The following is a 16274-nucleotide window of genomic DNA, read 5'->3' as shown; positions in this document are numbered from 1 at the left end:
CCTACTGAGACTACTACACTACACAGGTAACCTACTGAGACTACTACACTACACAGGTAACCTACTGAGACTACTACACTACACAGGTAACCTACTGAGACTACTACACTACACAGGTAACCTACTGATACTACACAGGTAACCTACTGAGACTACTACACTACACAGGTAACCTACTGAGACTACTACACTACACAGGTAACCTACTGACACTACACAGGTAACCTACTGAGACTACTACACTACACAGGTAACCTACTGAGACTACACAGGTAACCTACTGAGACTACTACACTACACAGGTAACCTACTGAGACTACTACACTACACAGGTAACCTACTGAGACTACACAGGTAACCTACTGAGACTACTACACTACACAGGTAACCTACTGAGACTACTACACTACACAGGTAACCTACTGAGACTACTACACAGGTAACCTACTGAGACTACTACACTACACAGGTAACCTACTGAGACTACACAGGTAACCTACTGAGACTACTACACTACACAGGTAACCTACTGAGACTACTACACTACACAGGTAACCTACTGAGACTACACAGGTAACCTACTGAGACTACTACACTACACAGGTAACCTACTGAGACTACACAGGTAACCTACTGACACTACACAGGTAACCTACGGAGACTACTACACTACACAGGTAACCTACTGAGACTACTACACTACACAGGTAACCTACTGAGACTACTACACTACACAGGTAACCTACTGAGACTACTACACTACACAGGTAACCTACTGAGACTACTACACTACACAGGTAACCTACTGATACTACACAGGTAACCTACTGAGACTACTACACTACACAGGTAACCTACTGAGACTACTACACTACACAGGTAACCTACTGACACTACACAGGTAACCTACTGAGACTACTACACTACACAGGTAACCTACTGAGACTACACAGGTAACCTACTGAGACTACTACACTACACAGGTAACCTACTGAGACTACTACACTACACAGGTAACATACTGAGACTACACAGGTAACCTACTGAGACTACTACACTACACATGTAACCTACTGAGACTACTACACTACACAGGTAACCTACTGAGACTACTACACTACACAGGTAACCTACTGAGACTACTACACTACACAGGTAACCTACTGAGACTACACAGGTAACCTACTGACACTACACAGGTAACCTACGGAGACTACTACACTACACAGGTAACCTACTGAGACTACTACACTACACAGGTAACCTACTGAGACTACTACACTACACAGGTAACCTACTGAGACTACTACACTACACAGGTAACCTACTGAGACTACTACACTACACAGGTAACCTACTGAGACTACACAGGTAACCTACTGAGACTACTACACTACACAGGTAACCTACTGAGACTACTACACTACACAGGTAACCTACTGAGACTACTACACTAACACAGGTAACACTACACAGGTAACTACTGAGACTACACAGGTAACCTACTACACTACACAGGTAACCTACTGAGACTACACAGGTAACCTACTGAGACTACACAGGTAACCTACTGAGACTGCTACACTACACAGGTAACCTACGGAGACTGCTACACTACACAGGTAACCTACTGACACTACACAGGTAACCTACTGAGACTACTACACTACACAGGTAACCTACTGAGACTACACAGGTAACCTACTGAGACTGCTACACTACACAGGTAACCTACTACACTACACAGGTAACCTACTGAGACTACACAGGTAACCTACTGAGACTACACAGGTAACCTACTGAGACTGCTACACTACACAGGTAACCTACGGAGACTGCTACACTACACAGGTAACCTACTGACACTACACAGGTAACCTACTGAGACTACTACACTACACAGGTAACCTACTGAGACTACACAGGTAACCTACTGAGACTACTACACTACACAGGTAACCTACTGAGACTACTACACTACACAGGTAACCTACTGAGACTACTACACTACACAGGTAACCTACTGAGACTACTACACTGGTAACCTACTGAGACTACTACACTAACACAGGACTAACCTACTGACTACACAGGTAACCTACTGAGACTACTACACTACACAGGTAACCTACTGAGACTACACAGGTAACCTACTGAGACTACTACACTACACAGGTAACCTACTGAGACTACTACACTACACAGGTAACCTACTGAGACTACTACACAGGTAACCTACTGAGACTACTACACTACACAGGTAACCTACTGAGACTACTACACTACACAGGTAACCTACTGAGACTACTACACTACACAGGTAACCTACTGAGACTACTACACTACACAGGTAACCTACTGAGACTACTACACTACACAGGTAACCTACTGAGACTGCTAACTACACAGAGACTACTACACTACACAGGTAACCTACTGAGACTACTACAGGTAACCTACTGAGACTGCTACACTACACAGGTAACCTACTGAGACTACTACACTACACAGGTAACCTACTGAGACTACTACACTACACAGGTAACCTACTGAGACTACTACACTACACAGGTAACCTACTGACACTACACAGGTAACCTACTGAGACTACTACACTACACAGGTAACCTACTGAGACTACTACACTACACAGGTAACCTACTGAGACTACTACACTACACAGGTAACCTACTGAGACTACTACACTGGGTAACCTACTGAGACTACTACACTACACAGGTAACCTACTGAGACTACTACACTACACAGGTAACCTACTGAGACTACTACACTACACAGGTAACCTACTGAGACTACTACACTACACAGGTAACCTACTGAGACTGCTACACTACACAGGTAACCTACTGAGACTACACAGGTAACCTACTGAGACTACTACACTACACAGGTAACCTACTGAGACTGCTACACTACACAGGTAACCTACTGAGACTACTACACTACACAGGTAACCTACTGAGACTACTACACTACACAGGTAACCTACTGAGACTACACAGGTAACCTACTGAGACTACTACACTACACAGGTAACCTACTGAGACTACTACTACTAACACTGGACTACTACACTACACAGGTAACCTACTGAGACTACTACACTACACAGGTAACCTACTGAGACTACACAGGTAACCTACTGAGACTACTACACTACACAGGTAACCTACTGAGACTACACAGGTAACCTACTGAGACTACTACACTACACAGGTAACCTACTGAGACTACACAGGTAACCTACTGAGACTACTACACTACACAGGTAACCTACTGAGACTACTACACTACACAGGTAACCTACTGAGACTACACAGGTAACCTACTGAGACTACTACACTACACAGGTAACCTACTGAGACTACACAGGTAACCTACTGAGACTACTACACTACACAGGTAACCTACTGAGACTACTAGGTAACCTACTGGTAACCTACTGACACTACTACACTACACAGGTAACCTACTGAGACCACTACACTACACAGGTAACCTACTGAGACTACTACACTACACAGGTAACCTACTGAGACTACTACACTACACAGGTAACCTACTGAGACTACACAGGTAACCTACTGAGACTACTACACTACACAGGTAACCTACTGAGACTGCTGAAGCACTACACAGGTAACTGAACCTACTGAGACTACTACACTACACAGGTAACCTACCTACTGAGACTACTACACTACACAGGTAACCTACTGAGACTACTACACTACACAGGTAACCTACTGAGACTACTACACTACACAGGTAACCTACTGAGACTGCCTACACAGGTAACCTACTGAGACTACACAGGTAACCTACTGAGACTACTACACTACACATGTAACCTACTGAGAGACACAGGTAACCTACACACTACTACACTACACAGGTAACCTACTGAGACTACTACACTACACAGGTAACCTACTGAGACTACTACAGGTAACCTACTGAGACTGCTACACTACACAGGTAACCTACTGAGACTACACAGGTAACCTACTGAGACTACTACACTACACAGGTAACCTACTGAGACTACTACACTACACAGGTAACCTACTGAGACTACACAGGTAACCTACTGAGACTACTACACTACACAGGTAACCTACTGAGACTGCTACACTACACAGGTAACCTACTGAGACTGCTACACTACACAGGTAACCTACTGAGACTACACAGGTAACCTACTGAGACTACTACACTACACAGGTAACCTACTGAGACTGCTACACTACACAGGTAACCTACTGAGACTACTACACTACACAGGTAACCTACTGAGACTACTACACTACACAGGTAACCTACTGAGACTACTACACTACACAGGTAACCTACTGACACTACACAGGTAACCTACTGAGACTACTACACTACACAGGTAACCTACTGAGACTACTACACTGGGTAACCTACTGAGACTACTACACTACACAGGTAACCTGGTAACACTACACAGGTAACCTACTGGGAGACTACTACACTACACAGGTAACCTACTGAGACTACTACACTACACAGGTAACCTACTGAGACTACTACACTACACAGGTAACCTACTGAGACTACTACACTACACAGGTAACCTACTGAGACTGCTAACTACACAGGTAACCTACTGAGACTACACAGGTAACCTACTACTACACTACACAGGTAACCTGCACTGAGACTACACTACACAGGTAACACTGAGACACTACACTACACAGGTAACCTACTGAGACTACTACACTACACAGGTAACCTACTGAGACTACACAGGTAACCTACTGAGACTACTACACCACACAGGTAACCTACTGAGACTACACCTACACTACTACACTTTTGGTAACCTACTGAGACTACTACACTACACAGGTAACCTACTGAGACTGAGACTACTACACTACACAGGTAACCTACTGAGACTACACAGGTAACCTACTGAGACTACTACACTACACAGGTAACCTACTGAGACTACACAGGTAACTACTGAGACTACTACACAGGTAACCTACTGAGACTACTACACTGCACAGGTAACCTACTGAGACTACACAGGTAACCTACTGAGACTACTACACTACACAGGTAACTGCTACTGAGACTGCACAGGTAACCTACTGAGACTGCTACACTGGGTACCTACAGACTGCTACACTACACAGTAACCTACTGAGACTACTACACTACACAGGTAACCTACTGACACTACTACACTACACAGGTAACCTGCAGGACCACTACACTGGGTACTGAGACTACTACACTACACAGGTAACCTACTGAGACTACTACACTACACAGGTAACCTACTGAGACTAACAGGTAACCTACTGAGACTACTACACTACACAGGTAACCTACTGAGACTGCTACACTACACAGGTAACCTGAGACTACACAGGTAACCTACTGAGACTACTACACTACACAGGTAACCTACTGAGACTACACAGGTAACCTACTGCTACTACACTACACAGGTAACCTACTGAGACTACTACACTACACAGGTAACCTACTGAGACTACTACACTACACAGGTAACCTACTGAGACTGCTAACTACACAGGTAACCTACTGAGACTACACAGGTAACCTACTGAGACTACTACACTACACAGGTAACCTACTGAGACTGCTACACACACCGGTAACCTACTGAGACTACTACACTACACAGGTAACCTACTGAGACTACTACACTACACAGGTAACCTACTGGGACTACTACACTACACAGGTAACCTACTGAGACTGAACCTGACTACTACACTACACAGGTAACCTACTGAGACTACTACACTACACAGGTAACCTACTGAGGACTACTGAGACTACTACACTGGACTACTACACTGCACAGTAACCTACTGAGACTACTACACTACACAGGTAACCTACTGAGACTACTACACTACACAGGTAACCTACTGAGACTACTACACTACACAGGTAACCTACTGAGACTGCTACACTACACAGGTAACCTACTGAGACTACACAGGTAACCTACTGAGACTACTACACTACACAGGTAACCTGCTGAGACTGCTACACTGCACAGGTAACCTACTGAGACTACTACACTGCACAGGTAACCTGCTGGACTACTACACTGCACAGGTAACCTGCTGAGACTACAGGTAACCTACTGAGACTACTACACTACACGGGTAACCTACTGGACTAACACTGCAGGTGAACCTGCACTGAGACTACTGTGCACGGGTAACCTACTGAGACTACTACACTACACAGGTAACCTACTGGACTACACAGGTAACCTACTGAGACTGCTACACTACACAGGTAACCTACTGAGACTACACAGGTAACCTACTGAGACTACTACACTACACAGGTAACACTGAGACTACAGGTAACCTACTGAGACTACTACACTACACAGGTAACCTACTGAGACTACTACACTACACAGGTAACCTACTGAGACTACACAGGTAACCTACTGAGACTACTACACTACACAGGTAACCTACTGAGACTACACAGGTAACCTACTGAGACTACTACACTACACAGGTAACCTACTGAGACTACTACACTACACAGGTAACCTACTGAGACTACTACACTACACAGGTAACCTACTGACACTACTACACTACACAGGTAACCTACTGAGACCACTACACTACACAGGTAACCTACTGAGACTACTACACTACACAGGTAACCTACTGAGACTACTACACTACACAGGTAACCTACTGAGACTACACAGGTAACCTACTGAGACTACTACACTACACAGGTAACCTACTGAGACTGCTACACTACACAGGTAACCTACTGAGACTACACAGGTAACCTACTGAGACTACTACACTACACAGGTAACCTACTGAGACTACACAGGTAACCTACTGAGACTACTACACTACACAGGTAACCTACTGAGACTACTACACTACACAGGTAACCTACTGAGACTACTACACTACACAGGTAACCTACTGAGACTGCTACACTACACAGGTAACCTACTGAGACTACACAGGTAACCTACTGAGACTACACTACACAGGTAACCTACTGAGACTGTGTAACCTACTGAGACTACTACACTACACAGGTAACCTACTGGAGACTACTACACTAACACAGACAGGTAACCTGAGACTACTACACTACACAGGCCCCTCTGGTAGGTGAAGCTACTACACTACACAGGTGTCTGTGTGGTAACCTACCTACTACACTACACAGGTAACCTACGCACTGTACCAGGCCCCTACTGTCTGACTACTACACTACACAGGTAACCTACTGCTACACTACACAGGTAACCTCTGAGACTACTACACTACACAGGTAACCTACTGAGACTACTACCTACACAGGTAACCTACTGAGACTACACAGGTAACAGCTGTACCACTGGCTACCTCTGTAGAGACTGGTAGTACTGAGACTACACAGGTAACCTACTGAGACTGCTGTGGTTACCTAACACACAGACACTGCTGTGTAGTGTTACCTGTGTAGTGTGGTAGTCGCTGTCAGTAGGTTACAGGTAGGTTACCCCTAGGTTACCTTGTGTAGTGTAGTAGTCTGTAGGTTACCTGGGTTGCATCAGCAGGTTACCTCCGGTAGTTGTAGTAGTCTCAGTAGGTTACCTTTCCTCTCAGGGTTACCTGCTGTACCCAGGCCCCTCTGTAGGTGAAGCTAGTGTCTGTGTGTTACCTCTGGGTGCGCTGTACCAGGCCCCTCTGTAGGTGAAGCTAGTGTCTGTGTGTTACCTCTGGGTACGCTGTACCAGGCCCCTCTGTAGGTGAAGCTAGTGTCTGTGTGTTACCTCCGGGTACGCTGTACCAGGCCCCTCTGTAGGTGAAGCTAGTGTCTGTGTGTTACCTCCGGTACGCTGTACCAGGCCCTGTAGGTGAAGCTAGTGTCTGTGTGTTACCTCCGGGTAGCTGTACCAGGCCCCTCCGTAGGTGAAGCTAGTGTCTGTGTGTTGTCTGGGTACGCTGTACCAGGCCTCTGTAGGTGAAGCTAGTGTCTGTGTGTTACCTCTGGGTACGCTGTACCAGGCCCCTCTGTAGGTGAAGCTAGTGTCTGTGTGTTACCTCCGGGTACGCTGTACCAGGCCCCTCTGTAGGTGAAGCTGGTGTCTGTGTGTTTACCTCCGGGTACGCTGTACCAGGCCCCTCTGTAGGTGAAGCTAGTGTCTGTGTGTTACCTCCGGGTACGCTGTACCAGGCCCCTCCGTAGGTGAAGCTAGTGTCTGTGTGTTACCTCCGGGTACGCTGTACCAGGCCCCTCCGTTGTGATGCCGTCGGTGAAGCTGGTATCATCGTGGTTCTTCCTGCACGGACCCGTTGGGGTCTGACATCACAGGATTAAACTGGGAGTAGGACTTCGCCAGAGACTTAAAGGTGACGTCATCAGGACTGGCGCTGTACTCATGGGTCGAACCTGGAGGGAGGGAGGGAGAGAGGATGGGAGAGGGAGGGAGGTGGGAGGGAGGGAAGAGAGGATGGGGGAGGGAAGAGAGGGAGGTGGGAGGGAGGGGGAGGGATGGGAGAGGGAGGGGAGGGAGGGAGGGAGGGAGGGAGGGGAGGGAGGCAGGGAGGGAGGATGGGAGGGGAGGGAGGATGGGAGAGGGAGGGGAGGATGGGAGAGGGAGGGAGGGAGGGAGGATGGGAGAGGGAGGGGAGGAGGGAGGGAGGATGGGAGGATGGGAGAGGGAGGGAGGATGGGAGAGGGAGGAGGGAGGATGGGGGAGGGAGGATGGGAGGGAGGGAGAGGGAGAGGGAGGGAGGGAGGGAGGATGGGAGAGGGAGGGGAGGAGGGAGGGAGGATGGGAGAGGGAGGGAGGGAGGGAGGGAGGTGGGAGGGAGGGAGGGAGGGAGGGAGGGAGGGAGGGAGGGAGGGAGGGAGGATGGGAGGGAGGGAGGGGGGAGGGAGGATGGGAAGAGAGGATGGGGGAGGGAGGGAGGGAGGGGAGGGAGAAAAGAGGGAATGGGGGGGGTGGGAGAGGGAGGGGAGGATGGGAGGGAGGGAGAGAAAAGAGGGAGAAAAGAGGGGGGGGGTGGGAGAGGGAGGGAGGATGGGAGGGAGGGAGAAAAGAGGGAATGAGGGGGAGGGAGGGAAAAGAGGGAATGAGGGGGGGAGAGGGAGAAAAGAGGGAGGGAAAAGAGGGAATGAGGGGGGGGGGGGAGAGAGGGAGAAAAGAGGGAATGAGGGGGAGAGAGAGAGGAGGGAATGGGGGGGAAGAAAAGAGGGAATGGGGGGAGAGGGGAGAAAAGAGGGAATGGGGGGGATAACTTATTTGCACTTATTAGCAGTGGCATTATGTAACTTTTTTGGGCTTAACCTGACCAAATTCACATAGAAATATGAGTTATAGATCTGAAATTCTCATTGAAATGAAGTCTAAGTAGAGGTAGATCTGTTATATGTGTTTTATTTCTATGCTTCCCATTCTTAAGTTTAATTTTTGTGTCATTTACTCAGCTTCATGTCTGGTTCACAGTGGTTTAAATTACCCATGATGCTCTACTCTACACTGTAGGAGATATCTGGTTCACAGTGGTTTAAATTACCCATGATGCTCTACTCTACACTGTAGGAGATGTCTGGTTCACAGTGGTTTAAATTACCCATGATGCTCTACTCTACACTGTAGGAGATGTCTAGTTCACAGTGGTTTAAATTACCCATGATGCTCTACTCTACACTGTAGGAGATGTCTGGTTGTCCAGTGGTTTAAATTACCCATGATGCTCTACTCTACACTGTAGGAGATGTCTAGTTCACAGTGGTTTAAATTACCCATGATGCTCTAGTCTACACTGTAGGAGATGTCTGGTTCACAGTGATTTAAATTACCCATGATGCTCTACTCTACACTGTAGGAGATGTCTAGTTCACAGTGGTTTAAATTACCCATGATGCTCTACTCTATACTGTAGGAGATGTCTAGTTACCAGTGGTTTATGTGTGTAGCGTGGTGTGTGTGTGTAGCGTGGTGTGTGTGTAGCGTGGTGTGTGTGTAGCGTGGTGTGTGTAGGGTGGTGTGTGTGTAGCGTGGTGTGTGTGTAGCGTGGTGTGTGTGTAGCGTGGTGTGTGTGTAGGTGTGTGTGTGTGTGTTTACCACTTCGTGTCTCATCGTAGGGGTAGTTGGCCACCACATCTCCTCCATGTAGATTAGCTGAGAGGACGAATGGAATCTCCATTATCCATCGGGGATCACTGCCTTGGTCTCTGGAGCTAGCTGGAGACAACAGACACAGACAGGATCACTGACTAGGTCTCTGGAGCCAGCTGGAGACAACAGACACAGACAGAATCACTGACTAGGTCTCTGGAGCCAGCTGGAGACAACAGACACAGACAGGATCACTGACTAGGTCTCTGGAGCCAGCTGGAGACAACACAGACACAGACAGACAGGATCACTGACTAGGTCTCTGGAGCCAGCTGGAGACAACAGACACAGACAGATAGGATCACTGACTAGGTCTCTGGAGCCAGCTGGAGACAACAGACACAGACAGATAGGATCACTGACTAGGTCTCTGGAGCCAGCTGGAGACAACAGACACAGACAGACAGGATCACTGACTAGGTCTCTGGAGCCAGCTGGAGACAACAGACACAGACAGGATCACTGACTAGGTCTCTGGAGCCAGCTGGAGACAACAGACACAGACAGACAGGATCACTGACTAGGTCTCTGGAGCCAGCTGGAGACAACAGACACAGACAGATAGATCACTGACTAGGTCTCTGGAGCCAGCTGGAGACAACACAGACACAGACAGACAGGATCACTGACTAGGTCTCTGGAGCCAGCTGGAGACAACAGACACAGACAGATAGGATCACTGACTAGGTCTCTGGAGCCAGCTGGAGACAACAGACACAGACAGACAGGATCACTGACTAGGTCTCTGGAGCCAGCTGGAGACAACAGACACAGACAGACAGGATCACTGACTAGGTCTCTGGAGCCAGCTGGAGACAACAGACACAGACAGACAGGATCACTGACTAGGTCTCTGGAGCCAGCTGGAGACAACAGAGACAGACAGGATCACTGACTAGAGCCAGCTGGAGACAACAGACACAGAGAGGATCACTGACTAGGTCTCTGGAGCCAGCTGGAGACAACAGACACAGACAGACAGGATCACTGACTAGGTCTCTGGAGCCAGCTGGAGACAACAGACACAGACAGACAGGATCACTGACTAGGTCTCTGGAGCCAGCTGGAGACAACAGACACAGACAGACAGGATCACTGACTAGGTCTCTGGAGCCAGCTGGAGACAACACAGACACAGACAGACAGGATCACTGACTAGGTCACTGGAGCCAGCTGGAGACAACAGACACAGACAGATAGGATCACTGACTAGGTCTCTGGAGCCAGCTGGAGACAACAGACACAGACAGACAGGATCACTGACTAGGTCTCTGAGCCAGCTGGAGACAACAGACACAGACAGACAGGATCACTGACTAGGTCTCTGGAGCCAGCTGGAGACAACAGACACAGACAGACAGGATCACTGACTAGGTCTCTGGAGCCAGCTGGAGACAACACAGACAGACAGAGCCAGCTGATCACTGACTAGGTCTCTGGAGCCAGCTGGAGACACAGACAGACACTCTGACTGGAGACAGGATCACTGATCACTGAGGTCTCTGGAGCCAGCTGGAGACAACAGACACAGACAGATAGGATCACTGACTAGGTCTCTGGAGCCAGCTGGAGACAACAGACACAGACAGACAGGATCACTGACTAGGTCTCTGGAGCCAGCTGGAGACAACAGACACAGACACAGACAGGATCACTGACTAGGTCTCTGGAGCCAGCTGGAGACAACACAGACAGGATCACTGACAGCTGATCACTGACTAGGTCTCTGGAGCCAGCTGGAGACAAATAGACACAGACAGGATCACTGACTAGGTCTCTGGAGCCAGCTGGAGACAACAGACACAGACAGACAGGATCACTGACTAGGTCTCTGGAGCCAGCTGGAGACAACAGACACAGACAGACAGGATCACTGACTAGGTCTCTGGAGCCAGCTGGAGACAACAGACACAGACAGGATCACTGACTAGGTCTCTGGAGCCAGCTGGAGACAACACAGACACAGACAGACAGGATCACTGACTAGGTCACTCTGAGCCAGCTGGAGACAACAGACACAGACAGACAGGATCACTGAATAGGTCTCTGGAGCCAGCTGGAGACAACAGACACAGACACAGACAGGATCACTGACTAGGTCTCTGGAGCCAGCTGGAATACAGACACAGACAACAGACACAGAGCTGGAGACAACACAGACAGACAGGATCACTGACTAGGTCTCTGGAGCCAGCTGGAGACAACAGACACAGACAGACAGGATCACTGACTAGGTCTCTGGAGCCAGCTGGAGACAACAGACACAGACAGGATCACTGACTAGGTCTCTGGAGCCAGCTGGAGACAACAGACACAGACAGACAGGATGCTGACTAGGTCTCTGGAGCCAGCTGGAGACAGACACAGACAGACAGGATCACTGACTAGGTCTCTGGAGCCAGCTGGAGACAACTAGGTCAGACACAGACAGACAGATCACTGACTAGGTCTCTGGAGCCAGCTGGAGACAACAGACAGACAGACAGGATCACTGACTAGGTCTCTGGAGCCAGCTGGAGACAACAGACAGACACAGACAGGATCACTGACTAGGTCTCTGAACAACAGACACAGACAGGATCACTGACTAGGTCACTGACTGGTTCCTGAGCCAGCTGGAGACAACAGACACAGACAGACAGGATCACTGACTAGGTCTCTGGAGCCAGCTGGAGACAACACAGACACAGACAGACAGGATCACTGACTAGGTCTCTGGAGCCAGCTGGAGACAACAGACACAGACAGACAGGATCACTGACTAGGTCTCTGGAGCCAGCTGGAGACAACAGACACAGACAGACAGGATCACTGACTAGAGCCACTGGAGACAAATAGACACAGACAGGATCACTGACTAGGTCTCTGGAGCCAGCTGGAGACAACAGACACAGACAGACAGGATCACTGACTAGGTCTCTGGAGCCAGCTGGAGACAACACAGACACAGACAGGATCACTGACTAGGTCTCTGGAGCCAGCTGGAGACAACAGACACAGACAGACAGGATCACTGACTAGGTCTCTGGAGCCAGCTGGAGACAACAGACACAGACAGGATCACTGACTAGGTCTCTGGAGCCAGCTGGAGACAACAGACACAGACACAGACAGGATCACTGACTAGGTCTCTGGAGCCAGCTGGAGACAACACAGACAGACAGGATCACTGAGGTCTCTGGGCTGGAGACAACAGACACAGACAGGATGGAGCTTGGTCAGCTGGAGACAACACAGACACAGACAGACAGGATCACTGACTAGGTCTCTGGAGCCAGCTGGAGACAACAGACACAGACAGACAGGATCACTGACTAGGTCTCTGGAGCCAGCTGGAGACAACAGACACAGACAGATCACTAGGTCTCTGGAGCCAGCTGGAGACACTGACAGGATCACTGTAGGTCTCTGAGCCAGCTGGAGACAACAGACACAGACAGACAGGATCACTGACTAGGTCTCTGGAGCCAGCTGGAGACAACAGACACAGACAGGATCACTGACTAGGTCTCTGGAGCCAGCTGGAGATCACTGACTTGGTCTCTGGAGCCAGCTGGAGACAGACAGACAGGATCACTGAATAGGTCTCTGGAGCCAGCTGGAGACAACAGACACAGACAGACAGGGATCACTGACTAGGTCTCTGGAGCCAGCTGGAGACAAGACCCGATCAGACACAGACAGACAGGATCACTGACTAGGTCTCTGGAGCCAGCTGGAGACAACAGACACAGACAGACAGGATCACTGACTAGGTCTCTGGAGCCAGCTGGAGACAACAGACACAGACAGACAGGATCACTGACTAGGTCTCTGGAGCCAGCTGGAGACAACAGACACAGACAGACAGGATCACTGACTAGGTCTCTGGAGCCAGCTGGAGACAACAGACACAGGAGCCAGCTGGAGACAACAGATCACTGACTAGGTCACTCTGAGCCAGCTGGAGACAAATACAGACAGACAGGATCACTGACTAGGTCTCTGGAGCCAGCTGGAGACAACAGACACAGACAGACAGGATCACTGACTAGGTCTCTGGAGCCAGCTGAGACAACACAGACACAGACAGACAGGATCACTGACTAGGTCTCTGGAGCCAGCTGGAGACAACAGACACAGACAGACAGGATCACTGACTTGGTCTCTGGAGCCAGCTGGAGACAACACACACAGACAGGATCACTGACTAGGTCTCTGGAGCCAGCTGGAGACAACAGACACAGACAGACAGGATGACTGACTAGGTCTCTGGAGCCAGCTGGCTGGAGACAAATAGACACAGACAGACAGGATCACTGAATAGGTCTGGAGTCAGCTGAGACAACAGACACAGACACCCAGCTGGAGACAACAGATCACTGACTAGGTCTCTGAGCCAGCTGACAACAGACACAGACAGACAGGATCACTGACTAGGTCTCTGGAGCCAGCTGGAGACAAATAGACACAGACAGACAGGATCACTGACTAGGTCTCTGGAGCCAGCTGGAGACAACAGACACAGACAGGATCACTGACTAGGTCTCTGGAGCCAGCTGGAGACAACAGACACAGACAGACAGGATCACTGACTAGGTCTCTGGAGCCAGCTGGAGACAACACAGACACAGACAGACAGGATCACTGACTAGGTCTCTGGAGCCAGCTGGAGACAACAGACAGACAGACAGATCACTGACTAGGTCTCTGGAGCCAGCTGGAGACAACAGACACAGACAGACAGGATCACTGACTAGGTCTCTGGAGCCAGCTGGAGACAACAGACACAGAGCCAGCTGACAGGATCACTGACTAGGTCTCTGGAGCCAGCTGGAGACAACAGACACAGACAGACAGGATCACTGACTAGGTCTCTGGAGCCAGCTGAGACAACACAGACACAGACAGGATCACTGACTAGGTCTCTGGAGCCAGCTGGAGACAACAGACACAGACAGACAGGATCACTGACTAGGTCTCTGGAGCCAGCTGGAGACAACAGACACAGACAGACAGGATCACTGACTAGGTCTCTGGAGCCAGCTGGAGACAACAGACACAGACAGACAGGATCACTGACTAGGTCTCTGGAGCCAGCTGGAGACAACAGACACAGACAGACAGGATCACTGACTAGGTCTCTGGAGCCAGCTGGAGACAACAGACACAGACAGACAGGATCACTGACTAGGTCTCTGAGCCAGCTGGAGACAACAGACACAGACAGACAGGATCACTGACTAGGTCTCTGGAGCCAGCTGGAGACAACAGACACAGACAGACAGGATCACTGACTAGGTCTCTGGAGCCAGCTGAGACAACAGACACAGACAGACAGGATCACTGACTAGGTCTCTGAAGCCAGCTGGAGGATCACAGGTCTCTGACACAGACACAGACACAGACAGACAGATCACTGACTAGGTCTCTGGAGCCAGCTGGAGACAATACAGACACAGACAGACAAGATCACTGACTAGGTCTCTGGAGCCAGCTGGAGACAGACAGACAGGATCACTGACAGACAGCTGAGACAACAGACACAGACAGGATCACTGACTAGGTCTCTGGAGCCAGCTGGAGACAACACAGACAGACAGGATCACTGACAGACAGCTGGAGACAACACAGACAGACAGGATCACTGACTAGGTCCTCTGGAGTCAGCTGGAGACAACAGACACAGACAGACAGGATCACTGACCAGGCTGAGACAACAGACACAGACACAGACAGATCACTGACTAGAGCCAGCTGGAGACAACAGACACAGACAGACAGGATCACTGACTAGGTCTCGTTCTCAGCTGAGACAACAGACACAGACAGACATCACTGACTAGGTCTCTGAGTCAGCTGGAGACAACAGACACAGACAGACAGGATCACTGACTAGGTCTCTGGAGCCAGCTGAGACAACAGACACAGACAGACAGATCACTGACTAGGTCTCCTGGAGCCAGCTGGAGACAACAGACACAGACACAGACAGGATCACTGACTAGGTCTCTGAGCCAGCTGAGACAACAGACACAGACAGGATCACTGACTAGGTCTCTGGAGCCAGCTGGAACACAGACACAGACAG

At 49.4% G+C, this 16274-nt stretch overlaps 1 protein-coding gene across 1 annotated transcript in view; it reads right to left on the bottom strand.

The window, feature by feature from the left end:
* LOC135561536 (carboxypeptidase E-like) overlaps window positions 1-8344 on the bottom strand; it is a 37754-nt gene extending 29410 nt beyond the window's left edge. The window contains exon 1 of the mRNA XM_065003232.1: window positions 8290-8344. The gene's annotated coding sequence lies outside the window, so the exon portion shown is untranslated. The remainder of the gene's footprint in view (window positions 1-8289) is intronic.
* Window positions 8345-16274: the final 7930 nt, after the last annotated feature.

This window comes from Oncorhynchus nerka, linkage group LG18 (assembly GCF_034236695.1).
Source record: "Oncorhynchus nerka isolate Pitt River linkage group LG18, Oner_Uvic_2.0, whole genome shotgun sequence".
Taxonomy (NCBI): Eukaryota; Metazoa; Chordata; class Actinopteri; order Salmoniformes; family Salmonidae; genus Oncorhynchus; species Oncorhynchus nerka.
This window is presented reverse-complemented; position numbering and strand designations above follow the sequence as displayed.